The 13,217-nt window shown below is 44.6% G+C and overlaps 1 protein-coding gene across 2 annotated transcripts in view; it reads right to left on the bottom strand.

Annotated features, from left to right (window-relative positions):
* The window catches only part of LOC148021846 (transducin family protein / WD-40 repeat family protein), a 111,823-nt gene that overhangs the window by 69,359 nt on the left and 29,247 nt on the right, over positions 1 to 13,217 (bottom strand). The gene's annotated exons all lie outside the window — the stretch shown is intronic.

Below are 13,217 nucleotides of genomic sequence, written 5' to 3' on the forward strand. Positions count from 1 at the left end.
CAAGCCCCACAAACTCTTAGTTAGGCTGGTATTTGCTAATAATCATGTTTGATGCATCAAGCAAAGCCTTGTAAACCCTGAATATTACAGCTGCAAATCATTTTGAATTTTGCCCTTGAATCAATTATACATGCTCCTCTAATAAACTCCAGCTTTGCCATCATGCATATGCCCTCAGTTGCTCTAACTGACAGTGGCAGTTTGTGTGATAAAATTGTTCAAATTGCACTCTAACAAGTGCACACATGCATCACCATGCTGTCCTCAGCCTTTACAGTGATTGCATAAGCATAGATCATTGAGTACATGCCCAAACACTGCTATATATCCACATGCACTGCCTGTATTCTGCATAAAACAGCCATAGCACAGGAGATGACAACCAAACACTGATCCAAATCAGCGACACAATGTTGTACAGTACGTCACAAATGCAGGAACGACTTTTTACCAAGAGATGCACGTGCGGAGTACAATTTTGCTGAGTCACTGCTTGGCTCCACACTAGAAATTTGTGGGTGGAAAATGACCCAAGGTCAACTCTGGCACTTATAAATGACCTCACTAACAGGTCAGCCTGCAAACCCTAAAAAAACAGCAGTAAACCAGCCCCAAGTATGAACCTGAAACCAAGGGACAAACCCTAACCCTTTCAAATCTGTCCAATGATATTTTAATGCAACAAAACTTACCAAAAATAACTTTCTTCACAAGAATGCAATCTTGTGCATTTTTTTGTAATTAATACAATTACCATTTACAAAAAAAGAAAAAGAGAGAGAATACATTCTATGCTTTGTAATTGCATTGATTACAAAGCATAGAATGCCGCTTGTACGTTCTGTACTTCGTAACTAATACAATTACCCATTACGCATAGAGAGAGAGAGAGAGAGAGAGAGAGAGAGAGAGAGAGAGTGTGTGTGTGTGTGTGTGTGCATGTTTGTGAATGTGTCCGCAAAAGGATATTATGTGACCCATGAACAATGTCATTTCCAAAAATTACATGTTGACAAAGACATTGTATTTTGTGACCTGTGAAGAATGTTATTTCAAAACTTTACATATTAACAAAGCAACATAATGTTAGATATGCTCAATGCCCCACCCTCGTAAGGTGCCACCAATGATCCATGGTGCTCTAAGTTGTAAGGTCCCCCTTTATGAGAAGCCACGTGTGAGCCGGTTGGGTCCTAACTTGTATGTCAAATGAGGTCTATGTGACCAAATGGCAAAAAGGTGGCCTCTTTGGATCTGGCCTTTCAGTTGGATAGAGTAGTTAAGTGGGTAGCAACTTGAGACATACAGTACACTGAATTGAGTCGCGAGGTATGGAGTTATCAAGGATCCCTTTTTTAGAGTCTCAGGGCTGTAGAAAGAAGCCCTTGGCTTGGGGAGGGGGGGCGCTCAGGTAGTCCCCTCTGACAGGGGTTTGAGGGCAATCTTGTTGGGTATTTCACTTACGCCTCACTTACACCTACGCTCACATAGGAGTGTCGGTGATCAGTAGGACATTGGGGCACTTTTAACTCTCGATAGGAGAGGTTTTCCCCCCCAAACTTATGGTCTTATTTCGTATGTGCTTATGTCACACACTTACGGGCACTTATCGTGTTCGGGTGTGAACACCCCCTACAACCCTAAGGTTTAAGGGTTGTACCTTGTACTTTCACTACTCTTTCAATCTATTGCATTGGGTGTCGTGCTTCACTCTCACAGTGTCTACTGTTTTCTGTGCTGAGCTTCGATCCTGACTTCATCTCACATTTGGTATCAGAGCATTAGCTCTATTCAGCTCAGCTACATCTTCTACTAAGGTCTGGTTTTGCTCCTTGTCGCCACAACCCCAAGACCACCACATCTACACCCTGTCCTGCAACAGCTCGACCTACGTCCTGTACTACAACAACTCGACCAGTGCCCCCTGTCCTACAACACTTCGTCCTGCACCTACCAAGCGCCACGCCAGTTTGTTGTACGTGTTGTGCTAAGAAATGCACTTAGCCACTTAAACAGCCCCAAAACATGCTTATTTTAGGCTTATTTTAGCCAAAACCCTAAAACAGGGAGCGGATCGAGAAAGTTAAGTGGGAGAGGATCTAGAACCCTAATTTTCTATAAATTGGCAGCCAGCCCTCCACTCTTTCACAATCTCGTTTTTGTAGGTTTCAGGTGTTACCAGCTTGCTGCCCACACCCCGGTCACGGAAGACATCTCAGCCCTTGCTGTCCATCACAATTCCCTACAGTCTGGCGCCTGTTTCCAACCCTCCACACGCTGATTGCTGATGTTTCTGCCTAGCAACTGACTACTGTTCATCTGCACTGCTGTCGTACAGCCTACCACGCCAGCAAACTGCTGTGTTTGCAGGCTCCAGCTGCCGCCCTGAGTTCTCTCTCCTGTCTGCAGTCGCTGCAGTATTTCTCTCTCCTGCAGGCTGTCCCGCCTGCATTTTCAGTCTTTCTCTCTCCTACAAGCTCCGTTTTTAGTCTTTCTCTCTCTTGCAAGCTGTCCTGCCGGCGTTTTCAGTCTTTCTCTCTCCTGCAGGCTCCGTTTTTAGTCTTTCTCTCTCCTGCAAGCTGTCCTGCCTGCGTTTTTAGTCTCTCTCTCTCCTGCAGGCTCCGTTTTTAGTATTTCTCTCTCCTCACTGCTGTCTGCATCAGATCCAGCTTCTCACTGCTGCGTTTGATGGTGTTCGATATCCGGAGACTGCCTTGTTGCAATTCGGGATCCGTTCGGAGTACGACACACACTCCAGCTCATTACCCCTGCCCTGATCCTAGAGATACAGGAGTTCGAGGTTCAGTATTCATTCACTGCATAGTGTGTTTGCTTCGTAAGAATCATATTATTAGTAGTCATATCATTTCATTTCATTTATTCACTATGCTTATTGTCTCTGAGTTACTCTAACCCTAACCCTAACTGTGTTCTTTTTATCAGTCTGTACTTTGTCATACGGTTTCTGTTTATGTTTCTGTCTTAGGGTATTTTTCTTTACATGATATCAGAGCCTGGTACTCTCTGAGAAACCTAGGCCTTTGATCTGAAAGCTCTTTGCAAGAAGCAAGAACAACAGTAGGTTCAAATGACTTCGAACACATGAACACCGATTCAATCTCCAGATCAGCCTATGCCGAGATCCAAGTGAGAGTGGGCCGAACAGCTTGCTCCACAAAGTTCCAACATGGTGGGAGAAACATCTGAGTACATGGAAGAAAAGATAGGCAAGCTAGCCTCTGAGAAATATAAACTAATCATAGCCTATCGACAAAAGAAGATTGAGAAGCTTGACCGAAGGATTGCCCTTCAAGAAAAGCTTCTAAATGAAGGTATGCATGGATTTCACTCTTCAGATGTTGCGCATAGTCTAATGATGTTGCAGGGCTGTCGAGACCTCCATCAGGGATGGGCCCCCCTCTTGGAGAGCAAGATCCGGAGTATGTTCCATTTTTTCAGACTCTTCCATCCTCTCCGGTGCAAGGTACTTTTAATTCGTCTTTTGTGCCTTCTTCTTTTACCTCTTCTGTTTTGCAATATACTGGTAGAGATCATGTGGAAGAAAGAGTCCAGTCTATTGACTACGGAAAAGGTCCTCTAGAGGACCAATTCTTGTATGTTAACACACGTCGCAGGGATTATAAGAAAAAGCCAAGTGACTCTTCTTCTGTCCTTCCTTCTTTTCCGTCTACTTCACATAATCAGATTGAATTTGGTGTTCCTTTCACTTCATTACATGGTGTATCATCATCTTTACAATTTCATTTTCAGTCTTTAAATGATAAAAATAAACAAAAAGAATCTGCACCTCATACACCTTACTTTCAAAACCCACCCATCCCACCACATTCTTCCGCTGCTTTACCACTTTCATTTACACCATTTACATTTCCATTTCAGACACCTCATCTCGCACTGCACATCACTCCGAGGGGTTATGGAAACATAGGCACATCCTTTAGGACCTCATCCTTCCCTCAGTCGGGTGGTGTTCCACCTACCTCATACACACTTTCGGGATCATTGCAGCCTGGGTATCCCACTCAGTCTCTCCCGAGTGTGAATCAGTTGCCTCCACAGTTTGCCTCCATAGCATTGCCTAGTGGACCTTCTGGCTGTATCCCAGCCTTACTTTGGACCAGGCTACTGTGTCCCAGTGCCTCCACCTACACCGGCACCTTATGGAAACATTCATGTTACAGTGCCTCCGCATCAATCGGCACTCATTGGACACTCACAACCTACTTCTGCCTACCCACCTCTTCCCCCTCCTTTTTACTCTTATCAGACACTCTCACCTCCACTATCTTTCCCACCATCATCTTACTCCACCCACCCGACACCTCATGGTTCTAGCTCATCTTCTGTCAAGAATGCATTTAATGACAAGACTCGTTTTAACGGGTCAAACTTTACTACTTGGTCAAATTTCATGAGACATGTCCTTGATTCACAGAACCTATGGGATCTAGTGCAAGTGTTGGAACCCCAACCCGATCCCGCATTTGTTCCATACAAGGTCGTTCGCTCATGGAAGGCTAGGAATGCCTCTGCTATTGTCGAGCTGATGCAGAGCTTATTGCCAAAGTTTCATTCTCAGCTTCAGCATTTTGACTTAGTGTCAGAGTGATGGGCACACTTGACTGACCGCTATGCGGATCAAGATAGGACCCGTCATATTAATCTTGACCATGAGCTTCGGCTTTTCAAAATCACTGACCGGGATGACTTGAAAGTCAAGTTGGCTGAGTATCGGTGTCTCCTCGCTGAATTCTCCACTACGGGAACTCCCAAGTTCTCTAATGATCAAGTCACATTGTTCCTAAATAAACTCCCCAAGAAATACTTCAATTCCCCAAGAAATACTTCAATTTTGTGAAAAGAATAGTCTCAAAGCCTACCATGCCTACATTCTATGAATTTGAGTGTCAACTGTTGCGTTACGCACGGTTGTTCGATCAGCTTCATATGGATTCCTCTTCAGAGAGGGCTTTTCTTGCTCATTCTCAGAAAGGGCAACAAGGAAAGGGCAAACCAAACCAAACCTCCACTCAAAATCAAAATCAAACTCAAAAGCTAAATCAATCTGGGATTCTCAAGGAAACTCCCAGTCACAACTCAAACCTGGGTGGCAAAATGTACCTAAAAAGAATAGGTATTATCAACATTGTCAAAAGGCTGGCCATTTTGACGACGAGCGTCGATCAAAGGCACGAGGCACAGCACCAAAACCTAAGTCTCAAACCCTCGCCCCTAAGTCGGGCAACCCCCTGCAGAGGAGGCAAAGTGATGGCAAGGGGCAGTTTAAAGGTCAGACTCACACTGCCACCGCACAGCCATCTCAGTCAATAACATTCTCAACTCAAGAGGGCTTGTCTGTTTAGTCTACAGAGGCCCATATCGTCTCCATAGAGACATCAGATGCGAGTCTCGTCCATATCTGTGAGTTGCCTCTCGAAGAGGTTACTGCAAAGGCCCACTCGACACAGCCAAGTACTTCAGCTCCTGTTTGGATTGTGGACAGTGGAGCTACACATCACATGACTCCTATAGAGGACATCTTCTGTACCCGAGCCCCTGCAGCCGGGCGGGTCCGCGTAGGAAACAACTCCTCGGTCAAGATTCAAGCTCAAGGTTGCATCTATTTTGCCACTGACAAGGGTCTGAATCTGGCTTCGCTAGACAATGTATATCATATCCCTCAACTTGGGGTGAACTTGTTGTCTATTCAGCAGCTTTGCCGGTTGGGGCGAGCAGTTTTCTTTACAGCGACCACAATCGAGGTCCTTGACTCTCTGACTGGTTTAGTGATTGCTCGCGGTGGGGCACAGCCTAATGGCCTATACCACATGACACATTTTCTGACCGAGCCGACAGCTGAGGGCTCCGTGTTCCATAGCTTCCAGGCCTTAGCGACATCTCGGGAGCCTACGCACAATGAGCATCTTTGGCATTTTCGCTTAGGACATCTTTGTTATGACTCACTTTATGAGTTGTCACGCCATAAGCTGGTTGAGGGCCTTCCACGCCTGAAGCTAGCTCGGGATGTCTATAAAGCCTGTCAGCTCGGGAAGCAGCACCGTACCCCATTTTCTCAGCAGTCTACACATAGAGCTGAGGAGCCTCTTAGATTGATTCACGTTGATCTTTGTGGACCGACATCCACTGCTGCTTTGAACGGCACGCTGTACTTCTTTTTGATAGTGGATGATCATTCTCGATACATGTGGGTGTACTTCCTCAAGCATAAGTCAAATGCTTTCACATATTTTTCTGCTTGGGTGCTACTGGTTCATAACCAAGACTGGTCATCGTGTTGGGTGCATGAGGAGTGACAGCGGTGGTGAGTTTATCTCCCACGAGTTTTCCGAGTTTCTATGAAAGCATGGCATTTCTCGCAAACTCACCTCTACCAACTCCCCCTCTCAGAATGGAGTCGTAGAGCGTAGGAACCGCACAGTCATGGAAATGGCATGTTCTATGTTGTTCGCAGCAAAGCTTCCTCAGCGCCTTTGGGTCGAGACTGTTAACACTTCGGTGTACATCCTCAACCAATGCCCAACTGCGGCTCTTCCTCAGAAAACCCTGTATGAGGCTTTTTTGGCTCTCGGCCTGTTATTTTCCATTTCAGAGTCTTCGGGTATCATGTGTACATACACACGCTTGATGACAAGATAGGTAAGCTTACTCCCTGAGCTGATCTCCTTATTTTTGTGGGATATTCCTCTGAAGCGAAAGCCTATCGTTTGTTCGATCCTCGGACAAACAAGGTGATCGTTAGAGGGATGTTTTTTTTTACGAGAGGGATACCCTAGGACAGCCCTTCGATGCACATACCTATTGTTCTATTGTAGGAAAACTTCTTTGGTTAATTCAACCTAGGCCAGATTTAGCTTACTCAGTTAGTATACTCAATCAATATTTCACAACACCTAGAATGTCACATTGGATTGCATGTCTTCGTGTGTTGCGTTATTTGTGGTGTACTTTTTCTTAGAGCTTGACATATAGTTTTGGTTTATATTTGCAGGGGTACACTGATTCTGATTGGGCACGAAATCCTGACACCCGACGTTCCCATAGCGGCTACCTCTTTACCTTAGGCATGCCTCCCATTTATTAGTCCTGCCGTAAGCAAGAGATGGTGGCGGCTTCCACAGCCGAGGCTGAGTACCGAGCTCTCTTCGATGGCACCACCGAGGCCATCTATCTGAGGAGTTTACCGGCGGCGCTTCATTTTCCATGTGACTCTCCCACAATTGTCTACTACGACAACCAAAGTGCCATTGCCCTTGCGGGCAATCCGATCATCACACCATGGACACGGCCTGTGGGAGTCCACTTCCACTTTTCTAGAGAGCAGGTTGAGTTAGGCACTATTCGCCTAGAGTTTGTGCCTTCATCAGATAATTTTGCAGATATCTTAACCAAAACGGTCAACCAGCCAGTTCTTCAATACCTGCTACCCACGATCGGCTTGGGTACACCCTCCCCTACTTCTTCAGCTTGACGGGGAGAGGGTGCTTTCCCTTCCAATTTGAGAGGGGGCGGCTCCTACTCTTGATCATGACAATGATAATGCTTACAGTTTTTTAGACATTACATTCACTTATTCTTTTGTATTGTATTATGGACATTTGTAACTTCATCCGCACTATCAGGATGACCTGATTGTAAAAAGGCACTTGGACAAGTGAACACTTCTCCTGCGAGAGCACTGTCCCAGTGGCACCGTTGCATAGCATATTGCATGAGCATGACATCTTGTATCTCCCTTTGCATTACCCTATTTATTGGCATTTTGTTCATGTCAACATGCATTTGTGCGCATTTATCCCTTTTTGGTCTTTTGGAGTGGCGGACTCTAGGATCCACCATATTCGTAGCATAACACATGGCAGTTCTCCTAAAGGCAGTTTCCCTACCCTTGCTTGCTTGCTTGCTTTGCTTGTCTTGCTAAGCCCACCGTTTTTTTAGCCTCTCACATATTCAACACAATTGGCACATACACTCACTTTTATTATCCTTAGGCACTTATCGTCGTCAGTGCGAGGGATTGGCTTGCTAGTTTTGTGAATAACTTGGGTTTAAATCTCTCTTTATCTTTTCTTATCTGTCACTTGATCAGCCGCTACCCCTATATTACTTATGTATTTTCAAAACACTTTTCAAAAAAAAAAAAAAAAAAAAAAATCAAAAACAAAACAAACAAGTCCATTGTTGATTCCATCCGCCTTTGTAGGCCTTGATAGGCCCTTGGGCAGCCGATGAGCACCCTTGGTCCGATGCCCTGACCTCTCTAGGGTGATCACTTGGGCTCCCTTGGTAAGATATCCATCGCCTTTGTAGTCTTGGTAGGCCACTGGGTAACCGACGTGCACCTTATGTCCGATGCCGTGGCTGCTTTGGAATGGGACACCTTGGGGTAAATCAAAATTTAGGCTGGCCTATTTTTCTCACCCTATTTTGAGCCTGAGAGGAGGTGTTATGCTAAGAAATGCACTTAGCCACTTAAATAGCCCCAAAACATGCTTATTTTAGGCTTATTTTAGCCAAAACCCTAAAATGGGGAGCGGATCGAGAAAGTTAAGTGGGAGAAGATCTAGAATCCTAATTTTCTATAAATTGGCAGCCAGCCCTCCACTCTTTCACAATCTCGTTTTTGCAGGTTTAAGGTGTTACTAGCTTGCTGCCCACACCCCGGTCAAAAAAAAGAGGACATCTCAGCCCTTGCTGTCCATCATTGTTCCCTACAGTCTGACACTTGTTTCCAGCCGTGTTTCTGTCTGACGATTAACTCCTGTTCATCTACATTGCTGTCGTACAGCCTTCCACGCCAACAAACTGCTGTGTTTGCAGGCTCCAGTTGCTGCCCTAGCAGTTTTCTCTCTCCTGTCTGCAATCCCTGCAGTCTTTCTCTCTCCTGCAGGCTGTGCTGCCTGCGTTTTCAGTTTTTCTCTCTCCTACAGGCTCCGTTTTTAGTCTTTCTCTCTCCTGCAGGCTGTCTTGCTTGCGTTTTTAGTCTTTCTCCCGCAGGCTCTGTTTTTAGTCTCTCTCTCTCCTCACTACTGTCTGCATCAAATCCAGCTTCTCACTGCTGCGTTTGTTGGTGTTCGACATCCGGAGGCTGCCTTGCTACAATTCGAGATCCGTTCGGAGTACGAGACACTCTCCAGCTCATTACCCCTGCTCTGATCCTAGAGATACAGGAGTTCGAGGTTCAATATTCATTCACTGCATAGTGTGTTTGCTGCATGACCATCGTATTATTAGTAGTCATATCATTTCATTTATTCACTGTGTTCATTGTCTCTGACTAACTGTGTTATTTTTATCAGTCTGTGCTTTGTTGTACGGTTTCTGTTTATGTTTCTACATTAGGATATTTTTCTTTACAGTACGCACCACTGTGGCCCCGTTCTTAGAGTGCCGCCCGTCTGTTGAGCGCTGCCCACCCGTCTATTTGAAGTTCCGCCTCTGTAGCTCGCCGCCTATGACTAACGAATCTGTGACGCCCGCCACTAGTCCGGCTATGACGCCCAGCTCTGCCCTGTCTACCACCCGTCGTCTATAACCCGTGCCCTGTGCCCGACCAGAACGCTGCCCCTTGCGCTTGTTTGCGCTACTTGTCTGTGCAGCCTGCCACCTGGTCTATGCCATCGGTGCTACCCTCTGTCACCCCCACCTGTTGCCTTCGACTCGACATTTCAGAGGTAAATTATTTTTTTCCCCCTTTTTTTTCCAGAATTATTTTTTGGAAGAGGGGGTTTCTACCCAAGGAGACATAGAATTGTGGATACGTACGGTGGATGCAAATTTCTGGGCAAATTTATCAAACATTTTGGGGCTTTTGTGTTTTTTGAGGACAATGGCACATGTATTGCATTTTTCAATCATTGATAGACTGTTTTGAACAAATCTGGGGCAAGAAATTTTGGGGATTTTGCTAATACAGTGTTGTTGAACACTAAATGCACATTGGACTGCATGCATTAAAGACAGTTTTGACAGAGTGCACCTCAGTGTACTAATTGCAAAAAGTTATTTCCTGCAATTTTTGAGAATTTTCAGATTTCCAGTTTGGTCCTGCTTGGACATTGCTCTTTTGCTTCTTTTGGTAATTGCTTATCATAGCAAATTAAGGAGGAGATGTCTTTTCCTATCTATCCAAGGAGGACAGATTGGATGGAAACAACTATTCACTTTGGTCTTTCATGATGAAGAATGTGCTTGTGGCGAAAAATCTTTGGGATTATGCCAATGGAGAAAAAGCTAGACCTGGAGTTCTGGCTCCAGCTACTCCTCCTCCAGGAGGACGTGCACAACCGGCACCTCAGCCTGCTCCACTTCAGCCACTTCCCCAAAGATCAACAGGTCAAAAAGTATGGGATACACGGGATGCACAGGCTTTGTCGTTGATTGTGTTAGCAGTTCAGCGGTCCATCATCCCCCATATTCGTTCAGCAACTTCTTCACGAGAAGCTTGGCTAACTTTGGAGCAGATGTTTGCAAGAAAGAATGATACTCGCATCTCTTTCTTAAAGAAAGAGCTAGAGACATTGAAAATGGATGAGGGTGATTCTATTCAAGATCACTTGAAAGTTGAACAAAATTGAGGACTTGCATGAGCAACTCATGAATGTTGATGAGTACTATTCGGATGCACAGATGATATCTACTACATTGAACTCATTATCTCCTTCATATTTGGCTTTTCATACAGTCTTAAACCTCACCATGAGGATTGCCGCACAGCTGATCACTTTTCTTCAATTAGTCAGTTTGCTTCTAGAGGAGGAGCAAACCAGAAGAAATAGTGGTGTGGATGCTATAGCCTCTGAGCAAGCTTTTATGGCTAGACAGAAGGGCAAAGGCAGCCAAGTAAAGAATGCTCCACAGAGCTCTGGGACTTCTGCTACATCACAGGCAAGTAAAAAACAAGGGGGCACGCAAGCCAAAAAGGACAAATGCCATTATTGCAAGAAGCCAGGCCACAATATCACTGAGTGCAGAAAGCGAATCGCCAAGGAGAAGAAGAAGTTAGGAATGTCTGTTTCTGATGTTCCTTCCACTGCTACTGAGTCTGGGTCCTTTGTTGCAGATAGGGACTATTGCTTTTACACATGCAGTTATTACACTTCTTGGGCTGATCGAGTGTTTAGCTCTATTGAGAATGCAGGCACTTGGTTTTTTGACAGTGGTGCTTCTAGGCATATTACATCTCGTAGAGATTTATTTGCTTCTATTGGTGCAGCTCTAGTTGGCAAGTCTGTACAGTGTGCGAACAATGCATCATACTCTGTTAGGGATATTAGGGAGATTGTGCTCACAGCCATTGATGGCTCTATTCTCCGCCTACAAGATGCTTTATTTGTGCCAAGCATAAAGAAGAATCTACTCTCTATTTCTTCTTTGGCACATTCTGGATTCCATGTCACATTTGATGATGACAGACGCATGGTGAGAGACAAAGAACACATGACTTTGGTTTTGACAGGCACTTTATATAATGGGTTATACGAGTTGGATGCTCTTTCAGTTGATCAGTCAACGTACTTGACATCCACTCTTACTCTTGCTATGTTACAAGCAGAGTTATGGCATGCTAGGATGGGGCATGTGAACTTTGGCAGCTTGATGCTCTTACAACGTACACAAATGCTAAATGGATTACCTCTACTAGAGAGCCCTCCTAAGCACTTGTGCGAAGGATGTATTTTGGGAAAAATGCATCGTTTTTCGTTTCCCCATAATGTTGCTTTTAGAGCAACAGCCAAGTTGCAATTAGTGCATTCAGATGTATGTGGACCTATGAAGACAAAGTCATTGGAAGGATGTTACTATTTTGTGACTTTTATTGTTGACTTTACTCGATTTTGTTGGGTCTCTCTTTGGTCAAAAAGTCAAAAGTATATGATGCATTCTTGGCTTTTGATGCACTTGTTGAAAACCAGTCTGGTTGTAAAATTAAGACTCTCTGTTCAGACCGAGGGGGGAAATACATGTCCTCTATGCTGAATTCGTTTTTGAAGCAGAAGGGCATTGTCCATCAGTACACTACTGCTTATACTCCACAACAGAATGGGGTTGTAGAGAGGAAGAATCGGTCACTCATGGAGATGGCCAAATGTATGCTGAAAGCAAAGAGCTTGCCACACAATTTTTGGATGGAAGCCATCATGTGTGCTTGCCATGTTTTGAACAGATGCCCCGCCAAAGCATTGAATAAAATTACACCATTTGAGACTTGGAACAGCCGGAAACCTTCTATTGGACACTTTCGTACCTTTGGGTGCCTTGCATATGCACACATTCCATAGGTACTCAGAAAAAAGTTAGATAACAAGGCTGTCAAATGCATTTTTGTGGGATATAGTAGTGAAAGCAAAGGCTACAGACTCTATAATCCTGTCTCTAAAAAGGTGTTTGTCAGTAGGGATGTATTATTTGATGAAAAATCAGAATTGTCCCTTGCTGGTTTAGATACATATCAGGCTGCCCGTGATGTATTTGAAGGGCTGCTGCCCATTACATTTGGTGATTTTGCTGAAGTTTCAGTAAGTGAACTCAATATTCAGCCAACTGCTCCATTGGAAAATGGAGAAAATCTGCCATTGGCTGATCTGAATATTCAGCAAAGTATTGAAACTGAAATTCAGTAAGAGCTTATGCACAATCAAGAGGCAAAACAAATGCCTAGATGGTATTTACAGACTATGAAAGATAGTCATCTGGATGCACCCATGGCCAATCATACTAGAAGGCAAGCTCGTATGCATGATACTGCACATACCATGGAGTTTGTTATGGCAGCAAGCACACTTGATGATGAGAAGCCTGAATGTTTTGAGGATGCACAACAGAGTGCATTGGATGGCAGCAATGCAAGCTGAATTGGATTCTATAACTAAGAATCAAACATGGGATTTAGTGTCTTTGCCATTTGGGAAGAAAGCCATTGGAACAAAATGGGTCTACAAGCTGAAATGAAATGCAGATGGATCCATTGACCTGGCTCGTCTTGCATATCTTAGCTTAGCAAGAAACAATCCACTGTCGCCACATCATCATGTGAAGCTGAATACAAGGCAGCTTTCACTACCGCAATTGAATGTGTATGGATTAGATGCTTGCTAGCTGATCTGGATGTATCTGTTACAGAGTCTACTCCCTTGTTCACTAACAGTCAGAGTGCCATTTTAGTGGCACGGAACCCA

This window comes from Lygodium microphyllum, chromosome 17 (genome assembly GCF_053477565.2).
Source record: "Lygodium microphyllum isolate KBCC chromosome 17, Lygodium_microphyllum_v1.1.10, whole genome shotgun sequence".
Taxonomy (NCBI): domain Eukaryota; kingdom Viridiplantae; phylum Streptophyta; class Polypodiopsida; order Schizaeales; family Lygodiaceae; genus Lygodium; species Lygodium microphyllum.